Source organism: Ovis canadensis, chromosome 15, assembly GCF_042477335.2.
Source record: "Ovis canadensis isolate MfBH-ARS-UI-01 breed Bighorn chromosome 15, ARS-UI_OviCan_v2, whole genome shotgun sequence".
NCBI lineage: Eukaryota > Metazoa > Chordata > Mammalia > Artiodactyla > Bovidae > Ovis > Ovis canadensis.
The window spans coordinates 55098172-55115199 of record NC_091259.1 but is presented as its reverse complement, the minus strand read 5'-3'; the positions used below and the strand labels follow the sequence as shown (position 1 = coordinate 55115199).

Here is a 17028-nt window from a genome sequence, read left to right as displayed (position 1 = left end):
CTGCCTAGAAAAAAGAATGATCATCTTGGCTCACAGATGGATTTAGACTAGGTCGGAAAGAAAGATTCTGACCCAGCCAGGCGCACAGCCTTACTCTCCCAGCCATGATATGGGTGAAGGGCTTTGAGCCTAGAGTTGTTTGAAGCCCGTAAACCTTATACAAGGTTTATACGGCCACAGGATCTAAGTATCCTCACAGGATCAACATCTGTACTAGGCCCTCTTGAAAGCATTCCATCTCCTTTTTATTCCTGTACTCACCTCCTTTCTTCATTGCCTCCTTCCTCACAATTTTCCTGGCCCCAGCTTGGACTTACCACCTCCAGAAGTTTGCACTGCTGCTTCTTCTGGTTGTTGGGGAAAGTACCTGAACTGGCCCTTCCAAAGGCTCTAGAGGCTGATTTTATGGGCTCCAGCTTCACTGTGCCCTTTCCATCCCCATTGCTCACAGGGGTTGGTGCCCTTGTCAGACACCTGTACCCCAAGGCCCTGTGGTCTATTTCCCAATAGAGTATATTAATTCAGCACTGTGAGCGAAGTGAGAGAGAAAGAGATCAAAAGCTCTTGGGGAGTCTGAATAAAGAAAATAAAAACCCCAAGAAAAGAAGTGTCAGAAAACTGAGGGATGAGAACCTTCTCAGAAAAAAATTTCTATAGTTGCACCTGTGGGGAAAGGCAGAATAAAGTACCCTCAGCAACTGTAAGTCTGTGTAGGGAGGTGACAGAGGAACACCCCCAGTGATCAAAAGAGCAGGGATCTCAGAGGAGCATGGACCACAGGCAACTGTGGGGGCCAGGAAGCACTTTCCAAGTGTCCCATTTCATGCAATGGGAGGATCAGTGGTTTGGATCCAAGCAAATACCTGGGAGTGGCCCTCTTTACAAGTGGATGGACTCATGTCCAAGATTTCACCTTCATGACTACTCTTTGTCTGAGCTGTCACTGTGGTTGCAGGAAATGCTAGTTAACAATCCACATCTTATACAGAGCAACACTTAGCATTGCTTTCTTGGGAAAACAAGAGGGATTGCCACCAGTACAGCCACCACTGTGAACTGAAAATCAGGCCTAAAAATAGCCTCTCCTGTGAAGGTCTTCAAATGCTTCTTAGGATAGGGACACTCAGGCTAAATGTAGGATCTTTGGGACCTTGTGCACAGGAATCACAGAGAGAGGAGTCCAGGTGGAGTCTGGTTCTAGGTCTCACACTCTCCTACACACAACTGCTGGAGAAGGAGATATCAGGGCAGAAGGAAAAAAAGGAGCAGGGAAAAAGAGGAGAGGAAGATAGGAAAAAAGGGAAGGGAGAGAAGGAAAGAAGAAGACAGGAGTTTAGTAAGGAAACATAACAAAGCTATTGAACGATTGTAGTTAATGTTTTTCTGTATACAATTGAATTTACAAAATCACAGTTAAAAAATTGATTTTGTCCATGTTTGTGAGAAAATGAGACTAAAATATGGCAGGTTTAAATTATCTACCCAATTCATATAGCTAACCATAGCCTCGGCTGGATAATAAAGGTGATTTCCAGACATTAAAATTCAAGTCTCTTTAGAAAAAAGTGAGTGTCAGGAGGTTCTTTCTCAAGAGTATATGGGACAATGATCATTCCATCACTCAGTGAAGAGCAGGAAAAATGAGACATGGTGATCACTATATCGTGTTTATTATTTGGTAAAGTATGCAATCCATTTAGTTGAGGAAAAAAGACTGGTGCAGAAGAAAATCAAAGTTTATGATTCTAAGTAAGGCAGAATTTACCCTACAGCAGGAAAAAGAAATGAAAAGTTATAGTCTCAAGAATGTCTTCTAGCTAATACTAGTCAGCTGGATAATGTAGTACAGAGCTCCTCAGACTTCTCTCAAGTAATCAACGTACCTGGGAAGTCAGGGAGCCTGCGCCCACCTCACCCGTGAGGAAACAAGATACATGGACCCATAAATATTCCTCTTTTGGCTGAGTCTGCAGACAAGTCAATACTTACTTTTACAGGAGTGATCATAGGTCTTCGGAAACTCTCAGCCTATTTTTCAAACAGGACACAGTTCTTAATTCTATTATAAACATCCAAGTAAATGCAACAAATTCAGTGACTTTGTTGAGGAAATCCATCAAGGTCTGTCTTCCCTAGATATAAACACCTCTAGTTCCCCTTCCCAGTTAGGTCCCAACAACAGTGTCTCCTGACAGACAACAAACTACGTGAACTCAAAGACTGAGCAGAAAATCATCATTTGTTTTAATTAAATGTTGAACTCCTGCGGTCACCATGGCAGAGTGGCAAGGAAGGTCTCTGGAGAACATTTAGATGGTCCTGAGCTGGGGGCTGGGTCTGGGGAGGGATTCGGATCTCTGCACCTCATCCATTGGACTTCTATCCCTGGCACGCAGCTTACCTATGCTCCACCCAGTGCCTTCTCTTCCTTCCTACTACAGGTGATAGGGATGACAGAAAACCATGGAAGGGATCTAAGTGTGTCCCTCTGCTTCTCTCTCTTATGTCTAAAATAAAACATGGAGAATTACTTAATAAATCATCTGGAAGAATCAAACAAGAGGTAGATCAGGCTGTAGGGTAGACAGTGTCTCAGAGAGACCAGAAGAGCCATAGAAATTTCCGAAGATTCTCCTACCACATCTCACCTTTCTCACGCCACAGTTGGATTTTTACTTGGTCATCAATGTATATAAATGATAGTTCAGTTCAGTTCAGTTCAGTTCAGTTCCGTCGCTTAGTCGTGTCCAACTCTTTGCGACCCCATGGACTGCAGCACACCAGGTTTCCCTGTCCATCACCAACTCCCGAGCTTGCTCGAACTCATGTCCATTGAGTTGATGATTCCATCCAACCATCTCATCCTCTGTCATTCCCTTCTCCTCCCACCTTCAATCTTTCCCAGCATTTGGATCTTTTCAAATGAGTCAGTTCTTCACATGAGGGGACCAAAATATTGGAGTTCTAGCTTCAGCATCAGTCCTTCCAATGAATATTCAGGACTGATTTCCTGTAGGATGGACTGGTTGGATCTCCTTGCAGTCCAAAGGACTCTCAAGAGCTTCTCCAACACCACAGTTCAAAAGCATCAATTCTTCAGCACTCATCTTTTTTTATAGTCCAACTCTCACATTCATACGTGACTACTGGAAAAACCATAGCTTTGACTAGACAGACCTTTGTTAGCAAAGTAACGTCTCTGCTTGTTAATATACTGTCTAGGTTGGTCATAACTTTTCTTCCAAGGTGCAAGCATCTTTCAATTTCATGGCTGCAGTCAACATCTGCAGTGACTTTGGAGCCCAAAAAAAATAAAGTCTGTCACTGTTTCCACTGTTTCCCCATCTATCTGCCAGGAAGTGATGGGACCAGATGCCATGATCTTAGTTTTCTGAATATTGAGTTTTAAGCCAGCTTTTTCACTCTCCTCTTTCACTTTCATCAAGAAGCTCTTTAGTTCTTCACTTTTTGTTTTGGCAGCTGCCAAGTTATCCTGATGCTTTTGAACTGTGGTGTTGGAAAAGACTCTTGAGAGTCCCTTAGACTGCAAGGAGCTCAAACCGGTCAATCCTACAGGAAATTAGTCCTGAATAGTCATTGGAAGGACTGATGCTGAAGCTGAAACTCCAGTACTTTGGCCACCTGATGTGAAGAACTGACTCATTGGAAAAGACCCTGATGCTGGGAAAGATGAAGGTGAAGAAGGGACTGACAGAGGATGAGATGGTTGGATGACATCACAGACTCTACGGACATGAGTCTGAGTAAGCTCCAGGAGCTGGTGAAAGACAGGGAAGTGTGGCATGCTATGGTCCATGGGGTTGCAAAAAGTCAGACATGACTGAGCAACTGAACTGAACTGAGTAGCAAAGACTCATAGAAACCACTACTGAGAAGAGACTAGATGATGTGGATAGCTGTCCTCTCAAGACTGATAGTCTTGCTGCTGCTAAGTCGCTTCAGTTGTGTCCAACTCTGTGCGACCCCAGAGATGACAGCCCACCAGGCTCCCCCATCCCTGGGATTCTCCAGGCAAGAACACTGGTAGTCTTAGATAGACACAATTATGCAGAAAAGGAGTATCATAGCGGAAAAGGAAATAAAGAAAAGAAAGAAAAGTGTTACATTATGCCAAAGAAAATTCTTATGTGTTTTGTGATGCTACTGACTAAAAATGTCTGGGGTGTGTGTTCAGTTGCTAAGTGTTGTCTGACTCTTTGCAATCCCATGGACTGCAGTCTTGCCAGGCTCTTCTGTCCATGGGATTTCCCAGGCATTCTTGGGAGTGAGTTGCAAATTCCTTCTCCAGATCTTCCCAACTCAGGGATCAAACCCACATTTCTGGAATTATGGGTTCCTATTCGTTGCAGGAAACCCCCAGAGATATTTTCCCAACCAGAGCCAATGCTGAGGCTGAATCAGTCCTTGTAGTTCTTACCATGATTACGAGATACCCCTCAGCCACAAACATCAAGAAACTTTGGGAAAACAAGGTTTATTGCTCACACGTCCTATAGGGTAAAGAGCATACTTGAGCCACACAAGAAGGTCAGGGGCACTGAAGAGGGAGAGACAGAGAATGGACCTGAGGTTCTGCTTTTATTGGGGCCAAGGGTGAGGTCCCAAGGTTTTCACAGTTTCATTCTTTATTGGTGAATTTAAAACAGAAGAGAGAGAATTAAAGTACAAGAAAAGAAAAGCAGGGATAATCAGCAGACCATGTATTTACAGGACCAGAGCTTTCTAAACTTTCACAGGCTGGTATCCTGGTTCTTTACCTAGTCATGTCACTGGTGATATGTCTATTTGAGATGAAGGTTTTTGTTTTGTTTTTTGTTTTTTTGGAGTATACATAGGTGATTTACAATGCTGTGTTAGTTATATATATATATATATATATATATATATATATATATATCCATATCCACTTTTTGTTTAATTGTTTTTCCCATACTGGTCATCACAGAGTATTGAGTAGATTTCCCTGTGCTATAGTAGATCCTTTAAGTTGTGTATTTCACATATGTGGTGTTTAGCCACTCAGTCCTGTCTGACTCTTTGGGACCCCGTGGACTGTAGCTCACCAGGCTCCTTGTCCATGGGATTCTCCAGGGAAGAATACTGGAGTGGGTTGCCACACCCTCCTCCAGGGGATCTTCCCAACCCAGGTCTCCCACATTGCAGGCAGATTCTTTACCATCTGACCACCAGCGAAGCCCATTTTACATAGAGTACTGTGTATATGTCAACCCTGATTTCAGATGTGCAAAGCAGTGAACATCAGCTTATAACAAGCAGCAGCAAGCAGTAGTTAGAAGCAAGGTCTTAGTTTCCCAGACCAGGAGTCCTAATCACTGAACCACATGGGGCCAGCAGTTAGAGCCAGGATCCCTAGTCTTTGCCTGCCTCATCAAGAACAAATTCAGGAGAGGAGGCAGAAGCTAAAGAGTAAAGTAAAAAGTTCATTGAAAAGTACTTGCAGAAAGGGGCACAGGTGAGCTCAGAGAGAGAGTCGCCCCTTTGGGAATTTTAAATCCTTTATAAGGGGGCAGCTTTCTGGGTCTTTGTCCTCTCAGGCCAACCATCTTGCTTTGTCCCCCGCCCCTGTTAATCTGTTTTAGGACCCTCCCCTGGGGTGCGCATGCACACCTTTACCAAGATGGATCTCAAAGTGAAGGCTTCTGGGAAGAGCAAGACTCATTATGGCCTAGAATTATTCTCCGACTTTTGACTCCAGGGAGCCTTTCTGCACATGTATAGTGTCTCCCTTGTCTCAAAAGAGGAGGAAGGGGAGAGCCCTCGATCCTTTACTCAGTTTTTGCCTCTCTTTGTCCTTGCCCTGATTATTCCCTTGACGTGTTTACAGGAGACAAAGACTGGCTATTTACTGTTTCTGTGTTACTTCCATTTTGGAGAACAAATGAGAGGCTTGCTCACTGTAAATTTCTCAACTGGAGCCCACCTATCTGTTGCCCCAGGAAATGCAAAAGGAGGCTGGCCGATTGTAAATGTCCAACTTGGAGCCCCTCTATCTCCTATCTCAATCCCAATCTCCCAATTTATCCCTACCCCCACTTTCCCCCTTGGTAATCGTATGGTTGTTCTATATTTAGTTTATAAAATAATCTCCATAAAGGCTATACCAATTTACATTCCTATCAACAGTATAGAAGGGTTTCCTTTTCTCCACACCCTCTCCAGCACTGATTGTTTGTAAATTTTTGATAATAGCCATTCTGACCACTCTGAGATAATATCTTATTTTAGTTTTATTTGAAGGAGACAAATATTTTTAAAGCATATGCCTCAGCAATCAAAAGCCTAATGTCAGGCACTTACATTATAATCAAAAAAGCTACCTGTCAGGTGCTTACACTACAGTGTGACTCTAGCATCTGGAATTGACCTAGTACTAACATATCAGAGGGCTTCCCTGGGTAGCTCAGCTGGTATAGAACCCGCCTGCAATGCAGGAGACCCTGGTTCAATTCCTGGGTTGAGAAGTTCCCCCAGAGAAGTCATAGGCTACCCACTCCAGTATTCTTGGGATTCCCTGGTGGCTCAGTGGGTAAAGAACTTGCCCGCAGTGCAGGAGAGCTGAGTTCCATTCTTGGGTTGGGAAGATCCCCTGGAGGAGGATGTGGCAACCCACTCCAGTATTCTTGCCTGGAGAATCCCCATGGACAGAGGAACCTGGCGGCCTACAGTCCATGGCGTCGCAAAGAGTCAGACACAACTTAGCAACCCAGCATATACACTTCCCAATATAGGCTTCCCCAGTGACTCAGTGGTAAAGAATCTGCCTGCGGTGCAGGAGACGCTGGCTTGATCCCTGGGTCAGGAAGATCCCCTGGAGAAGGAATTGGCTACCCACTCCCATATTTTTGCCTGGGAAATCCTATGGACAGAGGACCCTGGTAGGCTATAGTCCATGGGGTCGTAAAAGAGTCAGATAAGACTTAGTGACTAAAACAAACAACATTTAGAAAACAATTGCCATAAATGAGCTTGGCTTTTAGAGAAAGCTTTTGGTAAACAATTAAAATAGTTGTTGACCCTAATATTTTATGAGCAGGGAACAGGCTACAAATACAGTACCTCCGAAAGAAGTCACGTGCTCCAATGCTTGATTCATTTAATGTCACTGGGGACAACCCCCCAAAAAAAGAACAAGGGGACATAGAAAATAATGGTCAGGAGATACTCTCCCAAAGAACATAACTGGTATCTAGTTAGGGATCTTCCCCAACTGTCAGGGGATTAAGATGTGATGCCTGCCCCCAGAGCATTCCAACATTACCATTGACAAGTTCCTGTGAAATGTATCCCATGCTTCACTTTCAACTTAGACTCTTAATGGCTAGTACCCAGTTTCTGCTCCACCGGTAAATATGTGATGAAACAAGGAAGATGATGGTCCAGGAGGAGCCACATCAGAACTGATGAAGATGACCACACATTCCTGGTGAACTTGGACTCTGTGCTGCATTCAGTGACTAAATGAGAGTTTGGGTAGCCTCGCTTGGAAAGAGTCAAGTATGTGTTACATGTGAGAGTCTCTCATATCATTTCTCTTAAGAAATAAATATTTAGTCACCTGGCCTCTCCTCTAGGCCGCTAGATTTATGTGAGGATTCTGGCCAATTCAATGGTAAAGAGAATGATGTAAATCTCTCCCAGATTGACCTTTAAAATATCCCACAAGATTCTGCACACTGTCTCCCTTCGTTTTGTGACACGATCATGCTCACTCATTCAGTCGTGTCCAACACTCGGTGACCCCATGGACTGTAGCCCACCAAGCTCCTCTGTCCATGGGATTCTCCAGGCAAGAATACTGGAGAGGGGTGCCATTTCCTTCTCCAGAGGATCATCCCAACCCAGGGATCAAACCCACAGCTCTTGTGTCTCCTGCATTGGCAGGTGGATTCTTTATCACTGAGCTGCCTGGTAAGCCTCACTGTGTGAACGTCAGATGCAGAAGGATCTGTGAAAGTCTCTAAGGGCTTATAAAGCAAAATACCCAAATATGACAGAAGCATGGGTCTGTCAGAGCTACATTTTGCACCTAATATTTCTTTCCTTTGTTGTTGTTCAGGCGCTAAGTCTTGTGACCCTATGAACTGCAGCACGCCAGGCTTCCTTGTCCTACAGTATCTCCCAGAGCTTCTCTAACTCATGTCCATTGAATCAGTGGTGCCATGCAACCATCTCTTCCTCTGTTGCCCCTTCTCCTCCTGCCCTCAATCTTTCCCAGCATCAGAGTCTTTTCCAATGAGTTGGCTCGTCACATCAGGTGGCCGAATTATTGGAGCTTCAGCTCCAGCATCAGTCCCTCTAGTAAATATTCATGGTTGATTTCCATTAGGATTGACTGGCTTGACCTTCTTGCTGTCCAAGGGACTCTCAAGAGCCTTCTCTAGCACCACAATTTGAAAGCATCAGTTCTTCAGTGCTCGGTTTTCTTTATGGTCCAGCTCTCACATCCATACATAACTACTGGAAAAACCATAGCTTTGACTCTGCAGATCTTTATCAGCAAAGTGATGTCTCTGCTTTTTAGTACACTGTCTAGGTTTGTCATACGTTTTCTTCCAAGGAAATTATTAAAGGAAACATCCTTTAATTTCCCCTGTAGTTCCTCTGTTTTGCCTACCACAAAGAAGGCTGCCGAGCTACTGAACTGCGAGACGCAATAACTGGGTTTCTGACGCCTGCCTATGACTATTTTTGAAACAATGCAAGAAGGAAACAAGATCCTAACACCTTTGTTCCTCATCACGGACTGTTGACTATGAGCTCTCATCTTATATAAGCCCCTAGACTTCTCACGGAGAGGGGGCACAGTTCTTGAGGCATGAGCCTACCCTGTTCCCCTCTTGGCAGACCAAGAATTAAAGCCACCTTTCTATTTCCTCCAAACTCAGTCTCCATATTTTTTATTTGACTTCAGTGGGCAGAGACAGCCAAGATGTAAGCCAGCAACATGAATATCTGATTCATGTGATTGATTTGATACTGTTCTTAGGATGCTTGGGTCTGGTGCACAGGGATGATCCAGAGAGATGATATAGGGTAGGAGGTGGGAGGGGGGGGTTCAGGATTGGGAACTCATGTACACCCGTGGCTGATTCATGTCAATGTATGGCAAAACCAATACAATATTGTAAAGCAAAATAAAGTAAAAAAAAAAAAAAAAGTCACTGAAATAAAGGAAACCAGAATGTAAATTATTATATCATTTTATTTTTTAATCTTTCAACCCCCCCCCACAGGCTTATGAGCAGGAAATACAGTATTTTTGTCTCAAATCTACCCTAGCCCTCCCGCTGAGTGTTGGAGATCCCAGGAATTTTTCAGAGTTGTCAGTTTCCTTTTAAGAATGGGAAGAGGTGGAGAACCAAACTCAATCCACTATTGCTATTCCTACTTGTAGCCACAGGGGGGCACCGTTGACATGTCAACAACGAAGCTTTTCTTGACTCCTTGCAGTAAGGCTATCCCGTTTAGACTGGCTGGCTGCACAGTCTTGATGTCCCACAGTCCGCCTTTGAGGTCATACCTTTCACGGTTAACACCCGCATGCTCAGAGTACACCCCGAAGCACACTACAGTATCAAATGGCTATGTGCTAAGAGGCTCCCAAACGCCACTTTATGATCGTGGAAATGTAGTTTCGCTCTCTCAACAATGTTTAGGTCTTTGTTTTGAACATTGATCGCCAGCATAGACTCTCTTTCCTCCAGATAATTTAATTCCAGGAAACTTGTTGCTTTCTCTTGCCGCTGAATCTTGATTTAAATCTGCTCTGTTCCTAGGGAGCAGTGTTCAGTGGTTTCAGATCTTTCTCAAAAGACTCTGTGTTCCTCATGTAAGTGTGACTAACCTGAGTGGCCTTGACAGATCAATTTTCTCCCCCTCCTCTTGTTCTTAGTACACCCCCTTCTAGTACAACTGGACCACAGTTAGCAAAGTGACTCTTCACAGACCTTCTCATTTAAACTGAAAAAAAAAATCTATATCCCTCCATTTTATTTATTTTTTCTCAGTTTTATTGAGATGTAATTGACATATGGCACTGTATAAGTTGAAGGCACACAGAAATGACGTGACTTACATATACTGTGAAATGATTGCTACAAAATTTTAGTTAACATCCAACATCTCATATAGATAGCCAAAAAAATGAAAAACAATTTTTCCTTGTGATGAGAAATTTTAGGATTCGTTTTCTAAGCAGCTACCAAACAGAGCAGTATTAACTATAGTCATCACGTTGTACATTGCACCTCCAATACTTATTCATAGCTGGAAGTTTGGACATTTATACTCCACCAGTTTAAAACTCCTTTAGTTTATGTCACTTCATTCTATCCACTCAACACAGCGCTCAAAGATTTCTACTAAGTACCTTTGCAATGCTATGATTACTTTACAGCTGAGTTGTGTCTGCCCTTCAAGACCAGGCTCTTTGAGTTACCCTGTTCCTCCATTCTCTTTATCTACATGGAGATTCACCCCAAAGCCTGTCTTGGTACCACGGTGTCTCCTTCCTTGAACCACTTGCCCTGGGCTTGACAACTCTGAGAAACTGTGGTCCTCTTAATCTTAATCATCTACAGAAGACTCTTATGCAAATTAAATATTATCATGCCTAAAAACTGGAATATTGCAAGCATTCAAAATATTTGAGCTTTTAATTTCATTAGTATTACTATCATTATTATCAGTATATCTGGACATTGTAATTCCTAGTATCATATTGGGCCAGAGGTGTTGAAGTTGGCCCTTCTGTCTTCTAAGGAACAGTAGGAGATGATGGCGGAAAAAATTATTCAGCCAACCGTGAGATGGAAAGAAGGCCTACCAAAGAATTCCTTTTTAAAAAATGACAAATACTGAATCACATCTGTGGCTCTGGCTTGAGAAAATGAGAGCCAGGTCTGGGGGTTATTGAGAGCACTATCTTGCAGAGAAACGGATGTCATTTTTCCTTTCAGACTGTTATTGAGTGTGGTTTTGGAAGAATCTGCCCCTGGAGCCCGTATCAGCATTGACTTGCAGTTACTTTTATCCCCATAGGGTGGCGCAGTGGATCTCCATTCCTGTTACCAGCTTAATACCAAATTCTTTCATAACTGAAAGCTGCCCCTAGAGCATCATGTCACATCTCTTCACCTGTCTGCCCTGTAGGGCTTGACTCTCTCTCCAGTCCACTAGGTGGTATCCTATACTGCAGGGACTGCATAACTGTCCTTCATGTGGTCCTAAGTTTTCAGACTCAAACATTTGGAGCTGTGCCAGTAATTACCTCTTGTCACTCAGAGCTACACCCTCCCATCCAAACATCTTGTGATACTAGGGTTTAGATTCTAGGACTCTGGGTCAGCTGGATCCTTCTCAGTTTTTACCTACAGAGAGCAACAGAGAAAGACTGGAAGGTGGAGGCGATGTGGGGTGAGGGGGGATACTTGTTCCTTCCCCTTTCATTAGTATCCCTCAGCAATGACTCTTCATTCTGGCAGTGAAACTGGTTTCAGCTTCCAGGATTGGTTGCTTTGTTGCTTTCGATTTTGTTTGGGTTAGAGTTTCAGAATTCCCAGAATCAAGTCAGCCTCTCTGAACTCCCTCAGAGATACCAGCAGCAGCATAGAGTCCGTGCTCAGAGGTCTCTGTCCCAGCTCTAAGGGCACCTCCGTGGAGCCCTTGTAACTACCAGTCAGAGGCAACTCCTCCTCAGAGCTATGAAACCCCGTTCGAGGAGCCCGCCGCCAACCTGCTAGCTCCTAACACCCCAGCGCTTCCCAAATATAAGGTTCTTCCCTCATGTACTGTCCCTGTGTTACTTCAGCATCCTCTCCCTCTTTTTTCCTTTTTTTTTAATTTTCATGTGTCCAATACTTATTTAATCAAGTGCTTACTTTAAATTCTCTAAAAGTAATCTGTGAGATTCATTTTCTCCTGAATGGACCCACTTTTATCCACAAACGTGACACTTCGCTGTCTTTTCACCTCCAACTAGAGCTCCTGAGATGAATCAACCAATAAGACCTGCCTTTCAGTTCACTGCACGTGCCGCTTAAACCCATGGGGACGTGGCAAACTTCCTGTCCTGGTTCCCCAATTTCTTACTCTGTTGGTATCGCCTCTCCCCCAGCCTCAAACTGTTTCCTCATTCTCTAGACTCCCTGAGGGCAGTGAGGCTGTTGAGGACACAGTAAGAGGTTAGCATTGATTTATTATTATTACGAGTGCTCTTTTCCTGTGGTCCCGCAGGTTCTTTGTCACAGGACTCCGTCTTCTCTGAGAATTCATCCCTCTCTAAATAGGAGATACAAGCAGGAAATACCCATGGACATCCATAAGGACAAAACACAGGCAAAGGAAAGTAGGGTGGGGCATTTCTGTAGAAAGACACCAGGCTCTAGAGCCTGGATTTTAATCTCTGCTCTGTCATATATCTGCCATATACACATATATATATATGATCTCCAGTAGTTTTTTCTCTTAAAATCATATTTTTTCCTACTAGGTAAAATAGAAGTAGTAGTAGCTACATGAATGTTGTGAAGATTAAATTGCTTCACTGTAACTGCCCAGGACCAAAGCAGTTGCCCAAGAAAAATGAGTTTCTTCCTCTTGCCTACCCTCTCCTGAACCAGGCAAGAACAAAGGAAGAAACCAGGGTCAGGGTTTTCTCTACCTCATTTCTAGGGAAAATCACTGAGAAGGAAGGGCAGATAGAATTTTAAATCTGTTTTACAAATTCACATCCCTCTCTGCAGCAGTTTCTGAATTCCTTGCTTTATCTCTTTAGTCTGAACCCCATATACAACAGGGTTTAAGGCAGAGGGTATGAGGTGATGAAAGACATTGAGCAGGATCGGGATGTCCATGGGGACCCTCTTTCTGGCCACATTTGTCAACACCACAACCAGAAGGATGGTGCTGAGAAAGAGAATAAGGATGAAGTGAGAGCCACACGTGCTCAGAGTTTTGACTGCAGCTCCCTCAGCCTTGAACTTGAACATAGCTCTTCAGATGAAGATGTAGAAGATGAAAATGAGGATGAAATCTGAGCCTAGTAAGGTCCAACCAGCCACAAACTGGTAGATTGTGTTCAGGGTGAAATTGTCACAGGAAATCCTGGACACAGACAGGTTGGCACAAGTGCAGTTCTCAATGACATTTTCTCACAGTAATGAAGCCTGGCATCAAGAATGGGAATGGGTAGAGTGAGAAGGGCATTTTGTACGGCAATGAAGGTACTAGCTTGGCCACAGCATGGTTAATGAAGATGGATGGGTACCTCAGTGGGTGGCAGATGGCCACATAGCGGTCATAGCCATGACCAAGAATGCACAGGACTCCATGGGGAGGAAGCTGTTCATGATGAACATCTGGAGGAAGCAGGCAGAGAAGCTGATGGACCTGGGGTCAAACCAGAAGATGGCCAGGACCCTGAGGATGACAGTGAGGCAGAGCACCACGTCCAGCAGGGAGAGGAGGCTGAGCAGGTAGTACATGGGCTCGTGCAGAGAGGCCTCCAGCCAGATGGTGATCAGGAGGGTGGCGTTGGCCCCCATGGCCAGGAGGAAGAGGAGACTGAGGGGCAGGGACAGCCAGTGCTGCCAGCTCTGGTAGTTAGGGGAGCAGATGAGGAGGAATTCAGAGACTGAAGGAGTGGAGTAGTTGCTGGGTGAGGTCATCCAGTGAATCCTGAGCTGAGAAGTCTTGTCTTGACTATTTGCTTGGTCAGATACAAAAAGTAATTTTGTTTAATTGATTTCAAAAGTATAGCTCTTGCTCTGTAGGTTGCTAATGATATACAGAAGAAGGAAAATTCCAGGCAATATCCTAAAGATAGAGTGGTGGGACTTGACAATTAATGTTGCTGCTGCTGCTGCTGCCAAGTCACTTCAGTCATGTCCGACTCTGTGCGACCCCATAGACGGCAGCCCACCAGGCTCCTTTGTCCCTGGGATTCTCCAGGGAAGACCACTGGAGTGGGTTGCCATTTCCTTCTCCAGACAATTAATGCTACAGTCTATGAAAGAGAAAAAAAGAATCAGTGTAAACACTAAGATTTGAAAAGAGAATAACAATAGGTTAGTAACCTCACAACACTAAAAATGTGCAACAAATTAAGTCAGTGTAGTACCAGTTTAAGAAAAGCAAAATGATAATAGTATAAAGGAGAAGTTGCTTTCTCCATGAAAATTTTAAGGAACATAGGATCAACTTGTCAGCTAAGCAAAAGTCTAATAATATGAGAATATGAATGGTCATTAAATTTTATTGAAAGAGTGTCATTAGTGACCTGAACATGGGTAATTCATTGGACTTGTGGCAACAGAAACCAGAATGAAAGGAGCTGAAGATTCAGTGAGAAAGTGTAGCTAGAGAAGGCTGACTACATAGCTAAAAGGCTCATTCAACCTTGCAGGCAAAGGAAAAGGCAAGACAAGAATGAAACACATTGTAGCATGCTTATTTGGGGAAAGATTACAAATTCAGATGGAAAGTAAGATAATTGAAGTAGTTGTTTATTAAGAAAGCAACTTTTTTTCTTTACTATTATCATCTCTTTGTAATTTTTTACACATAGATTTTTTACCTCTCTGTCTCCCTCCCTCTGAGGACTGACAACATGCACTTTTCATTGATACACATCAACATTCTCTAACACCACATAGATTCTTAACAAAAGCCTATTGAAAAATACTGGACCTTAGTGTTTTACGCAGATGGAAAATTTCAAGGAAGGAGAGTGAAAGTGGAGAATTAGCCAGGGTTTCAGTGCTGAAGGAACTTGGAGGAGGGGAAAGGAGAAGCTCTGATCAATACTACAAATGGTGGCTATATTTAAAATGGATAACCAACAAGGACCTACTCAACAGCACAGGGAACTTTGCTCTGTATTATGTAGCAACCTAAATGGGGAAAGAATTTGAAAAAGGATGCATGTATATGTATAACTTGAATTGGCTCAATGTTAAAGAACCTGCCTGCAACACCAGAGACATGGGTTTGATCTCTGGGTCAGGAAGATCCCATGGAACAGGAAGGAAATGGCAACCCACTCCAGTTTTCTTGCCTGGAAAATCCCACAGACAGAGGGGCCTGGTGGGCTACTGTCCATGAGGTCGCGAAAGAGTTAGACATGACTGAGCACAGCACACACACATAATTTGAATCACTTTGCCCAAAACTATCACATTGTTAATCAACTATACTCCAGCATAAGATAAAAAATAAATTAAAAATTTTTAAGGAAAAAATGTTTTTTAGAAAATACTACAAATGGTGGTCACTGAGGGTTTGTATGGTGGACTTCAGGGGATGGACAGAGCATGCCACAAAATGTATGTTGGAACCTGGAGGCTTATTCATGTCACTGTCTGCAGGTGCTGCTCAAGAGCCTGTCCCTTGGTGAATGGTAAAACCCTAGGCTAGGTCTCTGACTTAAATCTTTTGCCCTTGCCCTAAAACAAACTCAGAATCACTCTGTTGTTTCTGCTATGTTAGTACAAATTTTCTTGAATTTCCTTCAACTTAAAATATGACCAACTTATCCATACAAAATCTCATCTCTCTGTACCCAGCTTTCCTGTTTTTCTTGACCTTCATCCTCCTCATCTTCTGTTTTCTCAGCCCTGTTGAGTGCCCTTCTTTGCACTTTGTCCTTTTCTAGCATTGTTTGACATAATATTTATACCTGTTCATGCACCTCCTCAAAGGCTACTTGCTGATCAATTCTCCTGTTTATCTGCTTCCATTCATCACTTGTTCACCATTTACTTATGAAAGGGTTATTGCCCAAAACTCATCAAGTCCAAGGTACTTGCCTTCAGCCACCCAGTGTTATCATTTGGACTCTAAGGTTATCCAATTCAATTTCTTCACTGTTTAAATTGGATAGCAGGTAGGAAGAGAGAAAATCTGGAATGGGAAAGAAGGAAAAGGAAACAAATTTCTAGATGTTCTAATAAGTGTAAGTATTGGTACATGGAATAAAAAATAATTTAAGGACTCTAAAGCTGGATTGACAATATTCACTGGTATATATCAGGCATCTCGTATATACCGGGCCTTCAATCTTTAGGATGGACTGGTTCTTCTGAGAATATCATATCTATTCATTTATTTCACAGAAGCACAATGTCAAAAACAAAACTGAGAATCTTTCTCAACTCTGTTTCAATTAGCCCTCTGGAATATCTTATCCAATTCAGGGCACTATGTATTAGGAAATTCCTTGTCAGGCTAAGATAAAGTCATAGGAAGTTAAAACATAATAAAAGGCATTGACCCTCTTTGTGGGGTCAAGTAATTGTTACAAAATATACATGTGTGAAGAGTGAAAAAGTTGGATTAAAGCTCAACATTCAGAAAACTAAGATCATAACATTTGGTCCCACCACTTAATGGCAAACAGTGGAAACAGTGAGAGACTTTATTTTGGGGGGCTCCAAATTCACTGCAGATGGTTATTGCAGCCATGAAATCAGACGACGCTTACTCCTTGGAAGAAAAGTTATGAGCAACATAGATAGCATATTCAAAAGCAGAGACATTACTTTGCCAACAAAAGTCCATCTAGTCAAGGCTATGGTTTCTCCAGTAGTCATGTATGGACGTGAGAGTTGGACTGTGAAGAAAGCTGAGCACTGAAGAATTGATGCTTTTGAAGTGTGGTGTTGGAGAAGATCCTTGAGAGTCCCTTGGACTGCAAGGAGATCCAACCAGTCCATTCTGAAGGAGATCAGCCCTGGGATTTTTTTGGAAAGACTGATGTTGAAGCTGAAACTCCAATACTTTGGCCACCTGATGCGAAGAACTGACTCACTGGAAAAGACCCTGATGATGGGAAAGATTGAAGGCAGGAGGAAAAGGGGACAAAAGAGGATGAGATGGTTGGATGGCATCACCCACTCAATGGACATGAGTTTGGGTGGGCTCTGGCAGTTGCCGTTGGACAGGGAGGCCTGGCGTGCTATAGCTCATGGGGTCGCAAAGAGTAGGATA

At 43.2% G+C, this 17028-nt stretch overlaps 1 pseudogene; it reads right to left on the bottom strand.

Annotated features, from left to right (window-relative positions):
- Positions 1 to 9228: 9228 nt before the first annotated feature.
- Positions 9229 to 13751, bottom strand: LOC138420293 (olfactory receptor 56A1-like; annotated as a pseudogene).
- Between the last annotated feature and the right edge of the window lie 3277 nt (positions 13752 to 17028).